General features: G+C 42.1%; 1 pseudogene; it reads left to right on the top strand.

Annotated features, from left to right (window-relative positions):
* Window positions 1–6,865: 6,865 nt before the first annotated feature.
* Window positions 6,866–7,836, top strand: LOC109942363 (uncharacterized; annotated as a pseudogene).
* Window positions 7,837–21,905: the final 14,069 nt, after the last annotated feature.

Raw genomic sequence — 21,905 nt, 5'->3', positions numbered from 1 at the left:
GCAGAATCATTAAGGGTTCCAGAGATTCGGATGATAAAGCCAACATGATTCACAAGGAAAGAGATCACCAGATCCATGCAAAAGGAGAGGTAGGCAAACAGGATCAGCTAGGATGATTAACGGAAATGCTATGAAGTTTTAGGGGCAAGGATTTATGGAAAGAAACATGGCTTGGACATGGTTTGCGCAACTAGACACAAACGATGTTTTTTTTGACATAACCACGTACTTGAGGAAGTTTCGGTTTGGCTAGCTGTTAAGCTATGGGGGTCTACAAGTTGTGTAGGTGCAACTTCAGGGTAAAACACACAAGGGCTAGAAAACGCCAACACAAGCATAAATAATTTTTTTTAAAAGGGTTCACTTGCTAACTCAAGGTCATTTGGATGGGGGTCTTTTTATGAACAGAACAAGCAAAAAAATATTTTTGCAAAAAGGGTTGAACATTTATAATACCACCTAGATAGCAAGGCAAGAGAAACACATAACACGCCTAACATGACTTACCAATCCAACACAAGGTAAGGCATTTCTTATAGTTCCTAACATAGCAGTACATTACATTATTCACAAGTTCTTATTATTGGAATAAAGGTGAGAGAAGCATGTTGGTGCACAAGAGACAATGATGCGACAATCATGATGCATGCTCATTCTAGTCGTCTTCTCAGACCTAACTAATTTTCGGGTGCTTCTACAGCATCCTTATTAATAGTATTAGTAGCCTTTATGGCCTATATAAATAGCCACCTAGCTACCCATCTATTTCCTAAGGCTTCACGTCCTAGGTCTATCCTTATAGTATAGTCTCGTAATGGATCACGACTATTAACCACGATACCAGCGCGTGCCGAGTAGCTCAACCATGTGTGCACCATAGTAGGCTCTCGGTTTCGTCGCGGCACCATCAGTCGTTAGTCATGACACCATTACCAAACGTAACCAATGAAAAATTCACTTGGCATAATTAGATGGAGCCCATGAGAGTATGGCTCAGAAAATGTGACTAAAGTTGAAGCAAGGATTGTTGGCAAAAGAGCATCACATGAAAATTTTCTTTAACTCAGAGAACTATTTTATGACCATCACGAGGATTATCAGCCAAAGATTGATACGATATTTAATATGAGGAGGAACCAACCATGAGATCGAGAATGATAAGCTTTCAGAGACATGAGAGATCCAAAGATAACAACAACATCCATTTAATCCACATGGATATGCCATTTAGAGATAAGTTGATAAAACAAGCGTCATGATTCTCGGAGAAAGAGCATGAGATTGACTAGGAATAAGAGATTTAGGCAGATCAACATCTGATACTTGAGAACGGGTTATGGCAGATAACCCAGATAACGGGGCAGAATCATTAAGGGTTCCAGAGATTCGGATGATAAAGCCAACATGATTCACAAGGAAAGAGATCACCAGATCCATGCAAAAGGAGAGGTAGGCAAACAGGATCAGCTAGGATGATTAACGGAAATGCTATGAAGTTTTAGGGGCAAGGATTTATGGAAAGAAACATGGCTTGGACATGGTTTGCGCAACTAGACACAAACGATGTTTTTTTTGACATAACCACGTGCTTGAGGAAGTTTCGGTTTGGCTAGCTGTTAAGCTATGGGGGTCTACAAGTTGTGTAGGTGCAACTTCAGGGTAAAACACACAAGGGCTAGAAAACGCCAACACAAGCATAAATAATTTTTTTTAAAAGGGTTCACTTGCTAACTCAAGGTCATTTGGATGGGGGTCTTTTTATGAACAGAACAAGCAAAAAAATATTTTTGCAAAAAGGGTTGAACATTTATAATACCACCTAGATAGCAAGGCAAGAGAAACACATAACACGCCTAACATGACTTACCAATCCAACACAAGGTAAGGCATTTCTTATAGTTCCTAACATAGCAGTACATTACATTATTCACAAGTTCTTATTATTGGAATAAAGGTGAGAGAAGCATGTTGGTGCACAAGAGACAATGATGCGACAATCATGATGCATGCTCATTCTAGTCGTCTTCTCAGACCTAACTAATTTTCGGGTGCTTCTACAGCATCCTTATTAATAGTATTAGTAGCCTTTATGGCCTATATAAATAGCCACCTAGCTACCCATCTATTTCCTAAGGCTTCACGTCCTAGGTCTATCCTTATCGTTCTGATATCTATCCAACTTTGGTTTCTAAGCAAGTTTTACTTTAGAAAAGGTTGGTAATCATGACTTATTGACTTCTCTGTACTGGTATTCGCTCCGATACCAGCTGTGGCGGAACAGCCCGAATTATTCCAGCTTAAGTGCCCAAGTCGCACCCTTTAGGGCAGCAACACACTTAAACAGGAATAACCCGTCAGTCCCTCGGATCTAGTCCGATAAAGCCACTTACCAGGATCGAATACCACTAGCTCACACGAAGGTGAGGCACAGAGAAATACAACAAAACAGAATACCACAAATTTAATAAGTATCATTAGTAATTACATTATCGGAGTTTTAGAAATAATAATCATAAATTTTAATGCAGCGGAAATAACTAACGGAGAAAACCGAGTAACATGGCGAAGCCTGGCCACGCTACTCCTCCTGGTCCTCTCCTGCGGAAGTAGTAACCCACTCGACCGTCTATCCCGGTGGCGGGGATGAAGGCCAAGTCACACCATCAACCAATCATCCTAAGGAGTACCTGCAAAAATTGTGCCACAAGCAAGGCTGAGTATACTAATACTCAGCTAGACTTACCCGGTGTGAGGAGTCTACTCCTCTACCTCTAGACATTCAGCTGTTTGGTTGTGGGGTTTGGTTGCCAAAAGCACTAGCTGAGTCTAAAATCAAGTTTTAGCTTTTCCAGTTTTAGTATGATCCTTGTTAAACTAGATGTGTACCTAGCTATTCATGATATCAAACAGTTTATCAATCAACATCTTTTTCCAGTAATCTCATTTCCACTTATTACTCAATGCAGTACAATGGATCAAGCAGTCTCATTAGCTGCGAGAAGCAGACAATTCGAATCGAGTTTTTATCCTTGCAAGGTAAACCTAAACACACGACATGCAGGGGCACTCCGTCCCCACACACATCAACCGTCCCCATCGATTCCCTGGCAACAGATCAGGGCTCACCGCCTTGGCGTACAATGCCTCACTAACCCCGATTGCCGCCGTGCAGTGACCGCACTTGTACCCACCATAACCGGAATGGGAGACCACGTCTCAGGTCGCGTGAGGGGATATGTCTGCGGGCAGGTTCAATCAGGTACTAGGCTTACCGATTTACCATATTTCTCGGTATGTGTTTAGTATGTTCAAACGCTTGACACAGGTATCCGCACGTTAATCCTTATTCAAATTTTCCATCTCGTAGACCACGCATCCCCATGGATCCGTGTCCACAGACCAGTTATCAATATGATATGAAAGTGGGTACAATCAATGTCCTGACCTCGCGCGAGTGCTAGAAAAATCACTCGACTTCTACCGAGATCCCTAATTAGCAAAGCAGCTACGCGACCTATCATACTAGTATCCATCTCAAAAGGAATCCTGAGTTCATGCAACTAGGTTTTCAGCCAACTCCTACACTTAAGTGCACAGTACAAGCCTACAAACATTAAGTGCAGTAAAATAGCATATATAACGGTTATGCATAAAACCGGGGCTTGCCTTTAATTTAACACTTAGGTAGTGTTTGCTGGGGGAGGTATTCGCTTGGCGAGCATCTACTGGGTAAGTCCACCATTCTTCAGGTCGTCCACCAACTGCATCTTGTGGGTGGCACCACATCACTGGCTCGATCATCATCTCTCGGTCCTATATGAGGTGCAAGATGCATATGTATGAATATAATGAAAGTAGCACAAAAATAGCACAAGATATACCAAGACACAGTGGCGAACTAAACATTAATTAGTAAGACACTGCAACAACTATACGCAAACACTAGTTATTTATGTGTCATTGGGCACACGTAAACACTACCACTGGAAAGACAACGATCACTACCTACAATTAACCAATGCAACACGATATCACTCGTACAAGCATTTATTTAGTTGCTACGGCTTTTCATTAGTTCTATTGATCACACAAAAGCATCACAAACACAAGTTTAATAGAGGACCGATGCATCAATGTCGATGGACTCCTCTATCACAATCAACTACAGCAAGCAAGCACATTAATCATGAAACACATGTTAACCTAAGTTTAGCCATCACAAGTCTATGTCCGTTAAGTGCTAACTAAGCATTTTTAGTCAAAATGGTGAACTAAATATTCATTTGAGCACGTGCAGATTTTTAGGGCAGCAATACAGCAGTCACTTGTTTCAGTCATAACTCGCAAGATATTTAACCAAAAATAGTAAACTAGGACTTTATAGAAAGCTTGAAAAGTGCTTTACAACTTTGGTATTGTCATCACAACCTGATTAAACACCTAGCAAGGTCGAATTGTGCAAACACAGCAGCTCTGTCCAGATTTGGACAGATTCAGACTTGCAGCTTCAAAAATTCATAGCAAAAGATTCAGACATACAAACAAAGTGACTCTAGACTTTCTGGAAAGCTAATTAAATGTTCTACAAATTATTTATAAACATCCCTGGCTGGTTTAGCACGTATCCAGGGTAAAATATACTATGAAGGCTGTGCTGTCCAAAACTGGACAGATTCAGTCTTCACACTTCAAACACATGTAACTTAATCTTCAGATCACCAAAAATAGTGATCCAAGACTTTTTGGAAAGCTTGGGAAAAGTACTACATAACATTTATAATCACTAAGAAGTGATTCAATGTTTAACTAAATCAAACAGCACAGTTTTCGAAATCTGTTCTGACGGTGGACAGAACACAGCAAGCAGTTTGTAAAATTCATAACTCTTAAACTATCAGGCCTGTGGTTATGAAATTTTAACACAAGCAAGATCAGAAAAGCAGCTACAACTTTCTTATAACGACCATGAACAGATTGCAACATTAAATTGAACAAACAATACAGTTTCTGAAATCTGTACAGAATTTGGACAGATTCAGTTACTGAATTTGTAAAAATCATAACTCCTAAACGATCAGACTTATGCCCGTCAAATTTTAATACAAGCAAGATAATCATGTTATCTACAACTCTTCTATATGACGTTTCTACAGAAAACATGATTTGGTTAATCAAACAATCAGCACAACGAAAACAATGCGTGCAGCCCAAAACAGCAACTAATTAATTTCAGCTCCTATACAATTCAAGAATTGCCGCGTTCTAAGTACTTGAATTATTCTAACACTTTACCATTCGTTAGAGTTGAATTAATTAAATGAGGACTAACAAGTAGACTTACAAATTTTATCCAAATCATTTAGTGCACTAAAATTACCACATTCATTTAACAAACACATTCACCACAATCATCAAATCCGGCATATATTTATATCGAAGCGCTTTTCACCCACTAGTCCGCATTTTAACTTAGACACCACATGAGCACTACAGATTTTTACCCGCGATCATCACCATGCGCATCTAGACTACAACACGCAATTCATCGGGACTACAAGCTTAATTAAAGTCATCTAACCAGTCGTCTAGCTAGAGCAACGACATAGGCCGCTATACATCCTACACGTCGGCTTGCCTCTTACTATCGCAATCCGAAACAACACATATATATCAAACACTTAACGAAATCGACTCCTATTTAACATGAGTTGGCTAATCACAGTAGAAGACCTAGCGAACCATTTTAGACATCGTAACTCAAGAACATGGGTTGGGGCCGATTGATCAGTGTTTCTCAACCATTACTCAACTTGAATTAGTTAACACACAAGTCACCTAAATAGCACATTTTTGGGGTCTATCGTGGAGGCATTTACACATGGCGTAAAACTCCATAAGATTACATTTGCTACTGGCATCAACAATACCTACCGACCTATTATTCACCATACGAACGCAGTTACACACCGCCTACTAGTTTTTAACATAATCCTCATATAGCTCGGAATTCCAACTACTCACTAACAATAAATCACGCACGACCACTATCGCATCGACCGGTTAATTTATTTGGACACCGCCTAGCGTACCACTAGTATCCCGCATTTTGGCTCGACTTATAAACATAGAGGAAGTGATACAACGACCAAACATTTATGTCGAGCACAATTATTTATGACCACATTTATCGACTAGACAAGTGAAACACTAACCGATTATTCGCACCTCTCTTCCTTAAACACAATTCACATGTCTCATAATTTATATCTTCGACCCACTCTATCCTACACCACGATGAATACATAAAATATATTTAACATAGACTAACTCATTAGCCGACTATGGAAATTACTAAGTATGTTTTACGCTTTATTTAATTTACCACAACTAACACATTACTTTATGACGAAGTGCTTTAGCAAACAATTAATACATCCGCGACTAATCCCGACGACGTACAAAAGAACTATCGCAGCCACATATACACTTATTGACATTCCAATCGCAAACACATCTACGCGTACCACTTTCTCCTCCATGAGTTTTAATTCGCATACAACATATTCACATACATGTATATATATATATATAGGACAATGACAAATGTGCAAGTAAGTCAATCACATGGATTCAACCTGAACGAGTCGGGATTTAGCCGCATGGACTGTCCACAAGGCTCGACGCTTCATCGAATGGGCAGGGCGCGAAGCGCGACGTCGACCGTTAGCTGTGAAAACACACACGTTTGTTGGCGACAGACCATCGAACATTACAAACGCAAAAAAAATAGCGAGGACAGCGGGGGGTTTCTCACCACGAGTTTCGACGGCACTATTGGGGGCTGCGCAAAACAGCGAGCACACGGCGGGCGTCGACGGCGTGCTGTTCACTGCGCAGAACAAAGCAGCGAGCCGCGCGGAGGCGTTGGGGGCTGCTGCTCACGACGAGAAAAACTGGGCGCAGGAAACAGCAGGGGGAAACGCCGGAGCAATGGAGAGCGCGCTCAAGAGGCCGACGGCGCTCTGCGCGATGGTCCCTGGCTGGGGCGAGCAGGGCATCCGAGGGAGGGAAGGGTGCTGTCCACGGCTGGGAGAACCTTGCGCGCACTGCCCCAATGCCGATCTGGAACAGAGAAGGAAGAAAGGAGGGCTCGACCATCGAAGTTTGCTGGTCGGCCATGGGGACGGGGGTGCGGCCTTGGAGCTCCGGCGTTCAAGGGAAGCAGCGAGAGGGAGTTGCAGACCGGAGCTCGAATGGCATCTAGCCAGCGCGCGCAGGGGGAGATGGTGAGCTGCACAAAAAAAGGGGAAACTCGATCTGGGAGGATGGCGGCCAGATGGGACTGCTCGAGGGAATCCACGGCAAGGTGGGGATGGCCGGACTTGAGAAGGGCAGGAAGCCATATGGGAGAGGGAGCGTACGTGCAGGAAGCGAACAAGGAGCCCAGGCCATGGGGCGAGCCCACCTGCTCGAGCTCGGACCTAGAGAAATGCCCTGCGCTAGGAGCCTGGGGAGGGGGATGCTGTGCAGGGTGCCGGCCAGAGGTAAGGTGCGCCAGGGATAGCTCGCAGCCATGGATAACGCAGGGGCAGAGAAGAGCTCGCAGGGAACTCGGACGCCGTGACCGCTGGCCGGATCACAGGTAGAGGAGAAGTTGTACCCATGGCGCCGCTTACCCAGAGTTGGCCGAGCAGAAGAGGGGCGGCTGGCCATGGAGTTCCTGCTGGGCACCATGGAAAGGGGAGCAGAGGTGCTGCACGGCAGAAGGATAAAGGAGAGCGTGGGGAGGAAGAGGAGGCTGTTGGTGGCGGCTGAAAAAAAGATAGGGGTGGGAGTGCAAAATAGCCCAAGTGCAAGGAAGGAGCACCCCTATTTATAGAAAAATGCTAGGGTTAGGGTTTCCTTAGTGGACCTATTGGGCCTGAATTGGGCTGGCCCAAACACGAAATCGGGCTGCGTTAAATTATTTCCGGAATAAAAATGCTCTCGCGGAATTCGTCGCTACGGAAAAACAGAGCGAAAAGAATTCGGACGAACGGAAGGTTGAGCGATTAACTCGGTCGGGAGTTTGATTTGAATTCACTCGGAAATAATTCTCTACGCGTGATTTGAAAATAAATCGTCCTGAGATTTGATCGGTTTTGGATTTTTAGTCGGAGAAGGCGAATCGCGATATTTAAAATTATCGCCGAGGTTGATTTTTTTTTCAAATCGGGATCGAACACAGAGGTATGAGTCGAGTCGGATAAGAATTAATTAGAGGGCGATGTACAGAGTATCCCGTTGGAGAATACGGACCCGGATAAAATAGACAGACATTGATTGAACATCGAGAAATTGGATTCGGACACAGCGCGACCAGCAACTGTCGAGCGTTTGATTAATATGAGCTTTAGACAAGATTTATAAATCGAGATTGAATATCGAGATTGCATTCTGTCGAGGATAAAAGTTTTAGCAGGCTCCAAAAATTGGCCTTCTATGAGAATGAGTAACTCCGAATTCGGTGAAACGTGAATGAATAATCTAGATAATCAGGGACATACGCGAGCGAGAAATAGAAATTTTCACTGAGCATCCGAGATTAGGATAAATCTCGCGATGTAACACGAAACTGACACCTGGGGTGTCACAGGTTTGCCTCATCCAAAGTAATTGCGCACAACAATGGCCTGCGGCAATATACTCGGCTTCGGCGGTAGAAAGAGCTACTGAGTTTTGTTTCTTTGAAGCCCAAGACACCAGGGATCTTCCTAGAAACTGACAAGTCCCTGATGTGCTCTTCCTATCAATTTTACACCCTACCCAATCAGCATCTGAATATCCTATTAAATCAAAGGTGGATCCCTTGGGGTACCAAAGTCCAAAATTAGGAGTATAAACTAAATATCTCATGATTCTTTTCACGGCCCTAAGGTGAACTTCCTTAGGATCGGCTTGGAACCTTGCACACATGCATACGGAAAGCATAATATCCGGTCGAGATGCACATAAATAGAGTAAAGATCCTATCATCGACCGGTATACCTTTTGATCTACGGATTTACCTCCCGTGTCGAGGTCGAGATGTCCATTGGTTCCCATGGGTGTCTTGATGGGCTTGGCATCCTTCATTCCAAACTTGTTAAGTATGTCTTGAGTGTACTTTGTTTGGCTACTGAAGGTGCCTTCTTGGAGTTGCTTGACTTGAAATCCTAGAAAATACTTCAACTCCCCTATCATAGACATCTCGAATTTCTGTATCATGATCCTACTAAACTCTTCACATGTAGATTTGTTAGTAGACCCAAATATTATATCATCAACATAAATTTGGCATACAAACAAATCTTTTGCAATGGTTTTAGTAAAGAGAGTAGGATCGGCTTTACCGACTTTGAAGCCATTAGTGATAGGAAAATATCGCAGGCATTCATATCATGCTCTTGAGGCTTGCTAGAGCCCATAAAGCGCCTTTGAGAGTTTGTAAACGTGATTAGGGTACTCACTATCTTCAAAGCCGGGAGGTTGCTCAACATAGACCTCTTCCTTGATTGGTCCATTGAGGAAGGCACTTTTCACGTCCATTTGATAAAGCTTAAAGCCATGGTAAGTAGCATAGGCAAGTAATATACGAATTGACTCAAGCCTAGCTACGGGTGCATAGGTTTCACCGAAATCCAAACCTTCGAATTGTGAATATCCTTTGGCCACAAGTCGGGCTTTGTTCCTTGTCACCACACCATGCTCATCTTGCTTGTTGCGGAATACCCGTTTGGTACCTACAACATTTTGCTTAGGACGTGGAACTAAATGTCATACCTTATTTCTCGTGAAGTTGTTGAGCTCCTCTTGCATTGCCAGCACCCAATCTGAATCTCTTAGTGCATCCTCCACCCTGTATGGCTCAATAGAGGACACAAACGAGTAATGTTCACAAAAATGAGCAACACGAGATCTAGTGGTTACCCCCTTATGTATGTCACCAAGGATTGAGTTGACGGGGTGATCTCGTTGTATTGCTTGGTGGACTCTTGGGTGTGGCGGTCTTTGACCCTGTATTTCTTGATCATCTTCCTTGTCTTGATCAACTTCATCTCCCCCTTGATCATTGTTCTCCTCTTGAGGTGGCTCATCCTCTTGATCTTCATCTTCATTGTCTTGAGCCTGATCCATATCTTGAGTTGGAGGGGATGCTTGCATGGAAGATGACGGTTGATCTTGTGCTTGTGGAGGCTCTTCGGATTCCTTAGGACACACATCCCCAATGGACATGTTCCTTAGCGTGACGCACGGAGCCTCTTCATCATCTAGCTCATCAAGATCAACTTGCTCTACTTGAGAGCCATTAGTCTCATCAAACACAATGTCACAAGAAACCTCAACTAATCGAGTGGATTTGTTGAAGACACTATATGCCCTTATGTTTGAGTCATAACCAAGTAAAAAGCCTTCTACAGCCTTAGGAGCAAATTTAGATTTTCTACCTCTTTTAACAAGGATAAAACATTTGCTACCAAAGACTCTAAAATATGAAACATTGGGCTTTTTACCGGTGAGGAGTTCGTATAATGTTTTCTTGAGGATTTGGTGAAGGTAGAGACGGTTGATGGAGTAGCAGGCGGTGTTTATCGCCTCAGCCCAAAACCGGCACGGAGTCTTGTATTCATCAAGCATGGTCCTCGCCATGTCCAGTAGAGTTCTATTCTTCCTCTCCACTACACCATTTTGTTGAGGTGTGTAGGGAGAAGAGAACTCATGCTTGATGCCCTCATCCTCAAGAAAGCCTTCAATTTGTGAGTTCTTGAACTTTGTCCCATTATCGCTTCTTATTTTCTTGATCCTCAATCCGAACTCATTTTGAGCCCGTCTCAAGAATCCCTTTAAAGTCTCTTGGGTTTGAGATTTTTCCTGCAAAAATAATACCCAAGTGAAGCGAGAATAATCATCCACAATTACAAGACAATACTTACTCCCGCCGATGCTTATGTAAGCTATCGGGCGAATAAATCTATGTGGAGTAGTTCAAGCGGCCTGTCCGTTGTCATTATGTTCTTGTGTGGATGGTGGGTACCAACTTCCTTTCCTGCTTGACATGCGCTACAAACCCTGTCTTTCTCAAAATGAACATTTGTTAGTCCCAAAATGTGTTCTCCCTTTAGAAGCTTGTGAAGATTCTTCATCCCAACATGGGCTAGTCGGCGATGCCAGAGCCAACCCATATTAGTCTTAGCAATTAAGCAAGTATCGAGTTCAGCTCTATTAAAATCAACTAAGTATAGCTGACCCTCTAATACTCCTTTAAATGCTACCGAATCATCACTTCTTCTAAAGACAGTAACACCTATATCCGTAAAAAGACAGTTGTAACCCATTTTGCATAATTGAGATAAAGAAAGCAAATTGTAATCTAAAAAATCTACAAGAAAAACATTGGAAATAGAATGGTCAGAAAATATAGCAATTTTACCAAGTCCTTTGACCAAACCTTGATTTCCATCCCCGAATGTGATAGCTCTTTGGGGATCTTCGTTTTTCTCGTAGGAGGAGAACATCTTTTTCTCCCCAATCATGTGGTTTGTGCATCCGCTGTCAATAATCCAACTTGAGCCCCCGGATGCATAAACCTGCAAAACAGTTTTAGGCCTTGTTCTTAGGTACCCAAACGGTCTTGGGTCCTTTCACATTATAAACAAGCACCTTGGGTACCCAAACACAAGCCTTTGACCCCTTGTGTTTGCCCCCAACATATTTGGCAACTACTTTGCCTGATTTGTTAGTTAAAACATAAGATGCATCAAAAGTTTTAAAAGAAACATTGGGTTCATTTGATGCAGTAGGAGTTTTCTTTTTAGGCATTTTAACATGTGTAGAATGCCTAGAGCTAGAAGCCTCATTTTTATACATAAAAGCATGATGTGAAACATTATGAGGTTTCCTAGCATGAATTCTCCTAATCTTGTGCTCAGGATAACCGGCAGGATATAAAATGTAACCCTCGTTATCCTGAGCCATGGGAGCCTTGCCCTTAACAAAATTAGATAATCTTTTAGGGGCATTAATTTTGACATTGCTTCCCTGTTGGAAACCAATGCCATCCTTAATCCCAGGGTGTCTCCCACTATAGAGCATGCTTCTAGCAAATTTAAATTTTTCATTCTCTATCTCATGCTCATTAATTTTAGCAGTAAGTTGAGCTATGTGATCATTTTGTTGTTTAATTAAAGCAAGGTGATCATGGATAGCATCAACATTTACATCTCTACATCTAGTGCAAATAGAGACAAGACTAACAGTAGATGTAGAGGGTTTGCAAGTGTTTAATTCATCAATCTTAGCATGTAAAATAGCATTCTCATTTCTAAGATTGGAAATAGAAACATTGCAAATATTCAAATCTTTAGCCTTAGAAATTAACTTATCATTCTCAGTTTTAAGGCTAGCAATTGATTCATTCAATTTATCAATCTTAGCAAATAAACTAGCATTTTCATTTCTAAGATTGTCAATTGAATCATGGCAAACATTTGATTTCTCAACCTTAGCAATTAAACTAGTGTTCTCAGCTCTAAGGTTGGAAATGGTATTATGGCAAATGCTATGCTCCTTAGTCAAGTTTTCATTTTTCTCTACTTCCTAAGCATAAGCATTCTTTACCTTAACATGCTTCTTATTTTCCTTAATAAGGAATTCCTCTTGGCTATCCAAGAGTTCATTTTTCTCATGAATAGCACATATTAATTTATTTAATTTTTCCTTTTGTTGCATGTTAAGGTTGGCAAAAAGACTAAGCAAGTTATCTTCATCATCACTAGAACTACCCTCATCACTAGATGTAGTATACTTGGGTTGGTTCTAGCTTGTACCTTCTTTTTCTTGACGTCCTTTGCCATGAAGCATTTGTGGCGAACGTTGGGGAAGAGAAGTCCCTTGTTGACGGCGATGTTGGCGGCGTCCTCGTCGGAGGAGTCGGTGGAGCTCATGTCGGAGTCCCATTCCCGACACACGTGGGCATCACCGTCCTTCTTCTTGTAGTACTTCTTTTCCATTCTCTTTCCCCTCTTGTCGTCGCCCCTATCACTATCGCTTGACATAGGACATTTAGCAATGAAATGACCAGGCTTACCACACTTGTAGCACACCCGTTTGGAATGGGGTTTGTAGTCTCTCCCCTTCCTTTGCTTGAGGATTTGGCGAAAACTCTTGATGATGAGTGCCATTTCCTCGTTGTCGAGCTTGGAGGCGTCGATGGGGAGCCTACTTGATGTAGACTCTTCTTTCTTCTCCTCCGTCGCTTTGAATGCAACGGGTTGCACCTCGGGTGTTGAGGTGTCGCCTTGCTCCAAGTTGACAATTTGTTTGGAACCTTTGATCATCAATTCAAAGCTCACAAACTTTCCTATAGCCTCCTCGGGAGACATTAGCTTACATCTAAGATCACCACGAATTATTTGAACTTGTGTAGGATTATGAAAGACAAGTGATCTTAGAATAACCTTGACCATTTCATGGTCATCCCATTTGGTGCTCCTGAGGTTGCGCACTTGGTTGACCAAGGTCTTGAGCCGGTTGTACATCGCTTGTGGCTCCTCTCCTTGGTTGAGGATGAATCGACCGAGCTCCCCCTCGATCGTCTCCCGCTTGGTGATCTTGGTCACCTCATCCCCTTCGTGCGCGGTCTTTAGTACATCCCAAATCTCTTTGGCACTTTTTAGCCCTTGCACTTATTATATTCCTCTCGACACAAGGAGGCGAGGAGTATAGTAGTTGCTTGGGAGTCAAAGTGCTGGATTTGGGCGACCTTGTCCGAATCATATCCTTCATCCCCTACGGATGGTACCTGCGCTCCAAACTCAACAATATCCCATATGCTAGCGTGGAGTGAGGTTAGGTGATGCCTCATTTTATCACTCCACATACAATAATCTTCACCATAAAAAACCGGTGGTTTGCCTAATAGGACGGAAAGTAAAGGAGTGTGTTTAGAAATGCGAGGATAGTGTAAGGGGATCTTACTAAACTTCTTGCGCTCATGGCGCTTAGAAATGACGAACGGTACGTCGGAGCCGGATGTGGAGGGCGACGAAGAATCGGTCTCGTAGTAGACCACTTTCTTAATTTTCTTCTTCTCGTCGCCACTCCGGTGTGACTTGACGCGGGGAGGTGATTCATCCCTTCCTTTGGCGCCGGACTCCCTTGATGGAGCCTTCCCGTGGCTTGTGGTCGTTTTCATCTCCCTCTTGGCGGATCCTCCTGATATCACTTCAAGTGGTTAGACTCTTAATGAAGTACCGGGCTCCGATACCAATTGAAAGTCGCCTAGAGGGGGGGTGGATAGGTGGAAACTAAAATTTACAACTTTAAACACACTACAAGCCGGGGTTAGCATTAGAATAAAATCCGAGTCCGGGAGAGAGGGGACAAAAAATCAACTAAGAAAATAAAGCGGATGACACGGTGATTTGTTTTACCGAGGTTCGGTTCCAAATAACCTAGTCCCCGTTGAGGTGGTCACAAAGACCAGGTCTCTTTCAACCCTTTCCCTCTCTCAAACGGTCACTTAGACCGAGTGAGCTTTCTCCTTAATCAAACGGGTCACTTAGACCCCACAAAGACCACCACACACTTGGTGTCTCTTGCTTTGATTACAAGTGTCTTGAGAACAAGAATGAGGAAGAAGAAAGCCAACCAAGCAACAAGAGCAACAAAGAAACACAAGAACGATCCTCTCACAAGTCCTAAAATACTAGAGTTGAATTGTGGACTTTGATTGGATCAGAGGCTTTGATTTGTGTCTTGGAGTGTTATGTATTGCTCTTGTGTTGAATGCACTATTGTGAATGCTTGGATGGTTGGAGTGGAGGTGGTTGTGGGGTATTTATAGCCCCCAACCACCAATTCAACCGTTGGAGCAGGCTGCTGTCGATGGGCGCACCGGACAGTCTGGTGCGCCACCGAACAGTGTCCGGTGCGCCAGCCACATCACCCAACCGTTAGGGTTCTGACGGTTTCGACCGTTGGAGCTTTGTCTTCATATTGCACCGGATAGTCTGGTGCGTCTTCTGGCGGCTGCTCTGACTCTGCGCGAACTGTTCGCGCACTGTGCATTGTCAGACGACCGTTGCGCTGGCTAGCCGTTGCTCCGCTGGTGCACCGGACAGTCCGGTGAATTATAGTGGAGCGGCGTCTGAGAAACCTGAAGCTGAAGAGTTTGAAGTCGTACAACCCTGGGCACCGGACAGTCCGGTGCGCCAGATCAGGGTCCTCTTCGGTTTCTTTTGCTCCTTTCTTTTTGAACCCTAACTTGTTCTTTTTATTGGTTTGTGTTGAACCTTTAGCACCTGTAGAATATATAATCTAGAGCAAACTAGTTAGTCCAATTATTTGTGTTGGGCATTCAACCACCAAAATCATTTAGGAAAAGGTTAAACCCTATTTCCCTTTCACCTACAAGGGCAAGGTGATTTCTGACGTCACCTACAACCCGAAGGATGGGCCTAAGGCATATAGCAACCCCACCGTTTACAACCACCTCAATGAGTACACTGCCATAGCATAGTAGGTCCATGGGCTAGATTACGATCCGGGGACCAAGGACATTGATAGAGATGTCCTCATGAGGGTCTAAGGAGGCAAGAGACATGGGCGGTACTGGATTGCCGACAGGGAAATGGACTCATTCTCCACTCCCACTTTGTCTCAGGTGTGATCAAGGTGCACGAGCGCGAGCCCAGCCATACGACCTCGGTAGGACAGCTCGCATCATCACATCCAGGAACTCTAGGTTAGTGCTTCTGTGCCTCGTCATTCATTAAGTTATATACCTTCTCTTTGTATTATTATAATATTGGGGTGAAAGATTATAGGCCCAGCTAGATGAAGAGAGGAGGGAACAGGTGGAAATGGAGGCGAGGATGAGGGTGGAGTGTGAGGCGAAGTGGGTGGCTTGCTTGGTGGATCAACAAAGGATGGCAGAGATGTTCCAGTACATGCAGATTCTTGGTGCCGCATAAGGTTTTGCTCCACCACCTCCGTTGTTCCCTCAAGTTGAACCTACTTAGTTCCATACTCCTTTGAGTATCAAAATTTTAGTCTTGCATGATATATATTCATCTGGTCTCACAAATGCAATCTCTTCTCTGTATAGGGACAATCGACGGCATCAAACAACCCTCATGGAATACCTAGCTCATCGCCAAACCAGTCCAGCCGCCCACCTCGCTGATGATCTTATGTTTGTTGGTGTTGTTAATACTTCGTGAGATAACTTGGTTTGAACTTGTTGATGTTGGTAATACTTAGTGAGATACTTGAGACTTATGTTTGTGAAACTTGTTTGATGTGGTAATATTTGTGAGATATATGGTGTTGGTGATACAAGTTTTGATTATGTGATATATGTGATGTTAATGATACATATCTTTTGTTCATTTGGATGTAATAAGAAAACAAATAAAAAAGGTTTTTTTGGTTACTTTGCCGAGTGTAACCCTCAGCAAAGAGATACTTTGTCGAGTGCCATGATCATAGCACACGACAAAGAAGACACACCTGGGAACCGGTAAAGATTTTCTTTGCCGAGTGTTGTGGTCCCGTTGCTGAGTGCCTCCTATTGCACTCAGCAATGGGACTGAGAAAGGGGGCCACTGGTGCTCCCTTTGCAGAGCGCTAGTCCAGCAAGCATTCGACAAAGAGGGAGCCATTGCCAAGTGCCTCCCGAGCACTCGACAAAGAGACTGGTAAGGGGCCCACTAGAGCCTCCTTTGTCGAATGCTAGTTCAGCAAGCACTCAGCAAAGAGGGAGCCTTTGCTGAGTGTAAGGGAGGACACTCGGCAAAGGCTCTGTCACCGCCACTTGGCGTTGTGACGGTGACTTTTCTTTGCTGAGTACCGAGTGGCACTCGACAAAGCCTTTGTCGAGTGACCAACAAAAAGTACTCGGCAAAGAAGTCGTTGCCAATGTAAAGTTCACCGAGACCTCTTTACCGAGAGTCACACTCAGCAAAGAGTTTGTCGAGTGTTTTCTGGGCTTTGCCAAGTGTCTGAAGCACTCGACAAAACAGCTATGTCCGGTAGTGATTGCAATCTTGCATGTAAAAGGGCTTGTGGTGGTGGTTATATATCAGGCAGGAAGCACCAAGCCTATCATGCAAGAAAGACCCCTAACCTTCCACTAACTTACCTTCCAACCAATCCCTTCAATCCACGTTGCTGCTGGGCATCTTGGTTCTTTTTCAGATTGACGATGAACCGGAGATCCGATCGACGAACCGGAAGCATGGTGACGAAGCTCTCGTCGAGCCAGTCATGATGATGTTTTAGGTTGCCCTGAAAGATGGATGGATGGAGAGAAATTCCTCGCTGGAGTTGTCGCTAGAGTTGGAGAGGGAGTCAAACTTCGACGAGATGGTCATGGCGGCTTATGGCTGCGAGCTTAGCTAGCGGTGGCGCTTCTACAAGGCTATATAGGAGATGAATCTATGATTAATGGCTTGAGGTGTTATGGTGGCATGTATTTATATAAGTAGGAAGGTGGGTGATAACATGATAGATCTAATCTGGTAAGCTAGTTTTATGATAATCCAACTCTACTTATTTGTTAGAATTCTATTCTATCTGTTTAGGACTCTAACTTGTCTCTTTTATTCCAATAATCTTGTTGTCATATTTATACTCCTAGAGTCCTAATCATATTATACTTCCAATTTAAATAAATATTAGAATATATTTTATTTAAATTTTAAATTAATTTTTTGAGTGTTACACGCGAGTTGAAAGGATGATTTTTTAAATATATTATTACCATATCCTAATTTGTATCGACTCTACCTAAAGGTCGTCGCGTACAAACAAATAAGGCAAACTAACAAACATACATCGATACATATATAGCTCATATTTTATTTCTAATTATAGGTGACAGAGCTATCCATTCTTGCTTCTGGGTGATAGTGCCTATAGAAAGATAAAGACATGTGATCCCAGGAGGCAGAAAGTCATCCTTTGGATAGGTCACAACTTATGCACTAAGTAAATATGAATTTTACAATATAGTCAAGAAACTTATATCAAGAGCACCTTTATGATTATGCAAGGGCTTCTATGCTCTACCACTACCTTTTTCTTTTTCTAATTTCTACTTTCTATTTAAAATTTAAAATTCAATTTAAATTTAGAGCTAAATTAAATTTTCTATTTCAAGCATAAATTGCAACAAACAAAAACTCAACATTAATTAATTTATTTATTTAAGCAAATGCTTCAAACAATACATATAACTGAGTAGCAATAATTCATGTCAATTGTTTTACCTTAATAATTATTCAAGAAAAATAATTCAAACACGTAGTCAAAAATCTTCATATCTAACATTTATTTAACTTTTAGGGGAAAATGGTTTTAATTTATAATTTTATTATAAAGGCTCTTTAAATTTTAAATCTTTAGAGAATTTTCCTAAATCCTAAAAATAGGATTTTTGTGTGTTACACATGTTACTCTATTTCATTCGATATCGCTAATCAAGTTTGGCCTTAAAGCATATGCATAATAGCAACTTGGGGGTAAATGATACCAAAACAAGATAGCATAGTCTACTCAAGTGGAGATGGCATGTATATGAATCCAAATAGAAGCTTATTATAAGAGAAACCAATTGAAAAACTTGATTAGCGACATTGAATGAAGAACTTGTCATCGCCGCACATTACTTTTAAGGTCTGGCCTCTTGTAAATGAAGGTGGCTTGGATCGGAGTGCATGAAGAGGTGGTCTAGTAAACTTGAAATACACATATCGGTACAGAAGTCAGTTTGGTGAGCCTGACGACGAATGGCTGGAGGCTATCGAAGCCACATGTGATGAGATGTTGGGAAGTTTCTCAAATAAAGGAAGATGAATCTTTAACCACCGCCTTCGGTGCACGTGGAAAAAGGAGGTTGAATCGAGTTTTTGATGCCATAAGCTTTATTTACCTGGACTACAGCTTCCTGTTTTGGGTTAAAGTTAGAAGAGAAAAGGTGCTGTGAAGTCCCCTTCGGCTACACCGAAGCAAAAAAGGGTAAATATTATGGCAAATTGACCAAAATTGTACAATGCTGAAAGGGCAATTGAAATAACTGCTTTCTTGACTTGTGTCAAGGAGGCTATTACTCTGATGATGGCGATTGACGAGCCAAAGGTTCTACATCTGAAGGATGATTCTCCTACTACTTAGAAGATACTAGCGCTTGATTTTTTATTTTTGACCAGATTAAACTTTTTCCAGACTATTGTTTTATGATTGGCTTTGGATGCTTTATGTAGGGAGTGGAAAGAGTCAAAGAAGACGTTATTGAGGTGCCTATTCTAGATGAAGTACCCTTGGTTAGTATGCAGGCAAATGTGTCAGCCAAGACGGAGGCCCAACCGAAGATTAAGACAACAGTTGCGGAAATAACCTAAAAAGGAAAAAGGATGGCCAACAATCTGAAAGGCTGTTTTGAAGCCTTTGAAGGTGGCATCGCCCATGGTGCCAAAGGTTATCGAGACTCCTCTCAGCACAACTGTTGTTGAGAGTCTCACAACTGAGTTAAAGGTGGATGCCAACCCAAATACTTCTCTTGATATTAACACGGCTAACGCTTCAAAGGTTTACTCAATATCAGATGCTATCATGGAAAAAGAACCAGAAAAGGCCAAGGCCTCTAAAGCTTAAGGTTCTTCAGAGGAAAAAGAGGGAAAAGCTTCAGCAATGATTGAAGAATTGTCGACTAAACGGTGCAAATATATTATCTGCCATGCCTCTGGGGGAAAGTTATCTGCTTAGCAATTTGCTGAGGTGCAAGATTATGCTGCTATTTTTCATGAATATAACTTGATTAACTAATTTTTAAAACTACACAACAAGCAGTGACTTATCTCGAGTAAAGTTTTAAAGGTCAAGAAGGATGCTGAAGACGAGAGCACTCGAAATACCATGTAGAGGCAAAAGAGAAAAATCCTAAATACTCTGGCTAGTGAACTGCTTGAAGATCACATTGAGTTTAAGAAATCTTCTGAAGAGAAGAATGAGAAAATTTTAAAGCTAGAAAATGAGAAGAAGCAGAGCGCAAAACGCGTTGCTGACCTCGAAGCTAAACTGACAGCACAAGCTGAGGCACATGAGTCTGAAATGTCTAAGCTAAAACAAAATTTTGATGAAGTAAGCAAAATTTTTGAAGTTGATAAATCAAAACGCGAGATTGTCAAAGTTGAACGTGATAGAGTTTAGAAGAATGTTGACGAACTTGGGAATCAAAAGAACGATGCTTTTCTGTTGCAGCGGAGTGCTCTGAGAAATATGTTTGCTGTTGTTGGCGCTTTTTCTAGTGAGGAAGAGTTTGTCTGAGGTGACGCTGAAGGGGCAATAAAATGGATAGAAGGTGAAGTTGAGGCCTTCGACGAAGTCCTTACTTGTCGTGGAGACTTTTGTGCTTGTATGGGTGCACGGGGAACAAACTCGCTTCTTGAGAAGGCTGGTTGTGATAATGTAAAATCTGTGATCTAGCCTGAGTTTAAGATCTCCGCCAATGATATCAAAGATCCTTCAGCCGAAGATGTTGAATTGGGAGGGAAATTCTATTCTGACGTCTTGCTTGCTGATGGGAGATAAATGGCAGATAAAGTTGTAAGAGATAGTAAGGAGAAGGTTTCTTTTTAATTTTTATGCTTGTGGCTTCAGTTATTTACACTGTACTCACATACATCGATTGTTTTTTCAGGTTCACCAGGCAACAAAGGCAGCTAAAAAAGCTTTACGTTTAGAAGAACTTATAGGTATCTCATTTGCCTATTTTATTTGTGCTTTGGAAGATTGTTCCTACATTATGATTGTATTGCTTACAACTACCCTCTCGCCTGTACACAAGTCGTACACACCTGAGAATGATCCGGAGCTTAAAGATGCCTTGGCCATGCTTCAAGATATAAACAAGATAATTGACAAGACTGTGGCTGAAGCTTTAAATGATGTAGCTGAAAAGGTTCTGAGAGAAGTGACAAATGTTTGTGTATTGAGATTTGAGAACATGTTTGAGTTGTAAAGCTTTATGTAAAAATGCACATGCTTTGTATTTTCGTTTTCTTTGTAAAGCGTGAAACAATCGCATGTACCTTTTTGAGCGTGAGCGAAAACACCTTCCCTTCTTTTCACGCTTCACAAAGAAAAGATGTTTCAGAAGCTTAGGAATCCATTGTTGATAAATTCAAAGTTAGCAATATATCACAAGGAGAATAGTGTCTTCCCTCCCCCCTTTTTTAGTATCCTGAATGGAACAATTTCCCTTCTGTTGCCCCCATATTCAAAGGTAATGATATGCATGATATGATAATGAAATGATGACATGATGCATGATGTATGATATGTAATGGTAATGGTACAATGGAAAGGGAAGAAGTGTGCTTGTTTAACGACTTTGTATTCCCTTAGGAACGACTTTGGAGTCTGTCACCTTTACTAGGTGTTTCGTCTGAGCTTTGCATTCTCTTAGGAACGACTTTAGAGCTTTTACCACCTTTCCTAGGTGTTTCATCTAAGCTTTGCATTCCTTTAGGAACGACTTTGGTGTTTTTTTCACCATTACTAGGTGTTTCATCTAAGCTCTACATTCCCTTAGAAACAACTTTGGAGCTTCATTAGTTCCTTTGTTACACTCAATGGTGTAACCTTAGATTTATTACATGTTGTTGAAGGATGTACCTTCTTAATGTTCTCTGCAATAGAAATGTAGAAAAGCGGAAATTGAAATTACAATAGATTTCTTAGATTTTCCTCTTGTGGTTTCGTCCTCTGGAACCAGCCCCTCAGGCGCTTCAATAGATGTGTTTTGATTATGGGAATGCATTGTTGACAGTTCTAGCCTCAAACTGTTCCCTTGTATCGCGTTGTAGTGGGTTTTGTGTGCAAAA

This window comes from Zea mays, chromosome 9, assembly GCF_902167145.1.
Source record: "Zea mays cultivar B73 chromosome 9, Zm-B73-REFERENCE-NAM-5.0, whole genome shotgun sequence".
Taxonomy (NCBI): Eukaryota; Viridiplantae; Streptophyta; class Magnoliopsida; order Poales; family Poaceae; genus Zea; species Zea mays.
Note: the sequence above shows the minus strand (reverse complement) of the source record. Positions and strands in the feature narration are given on the sequence as shown.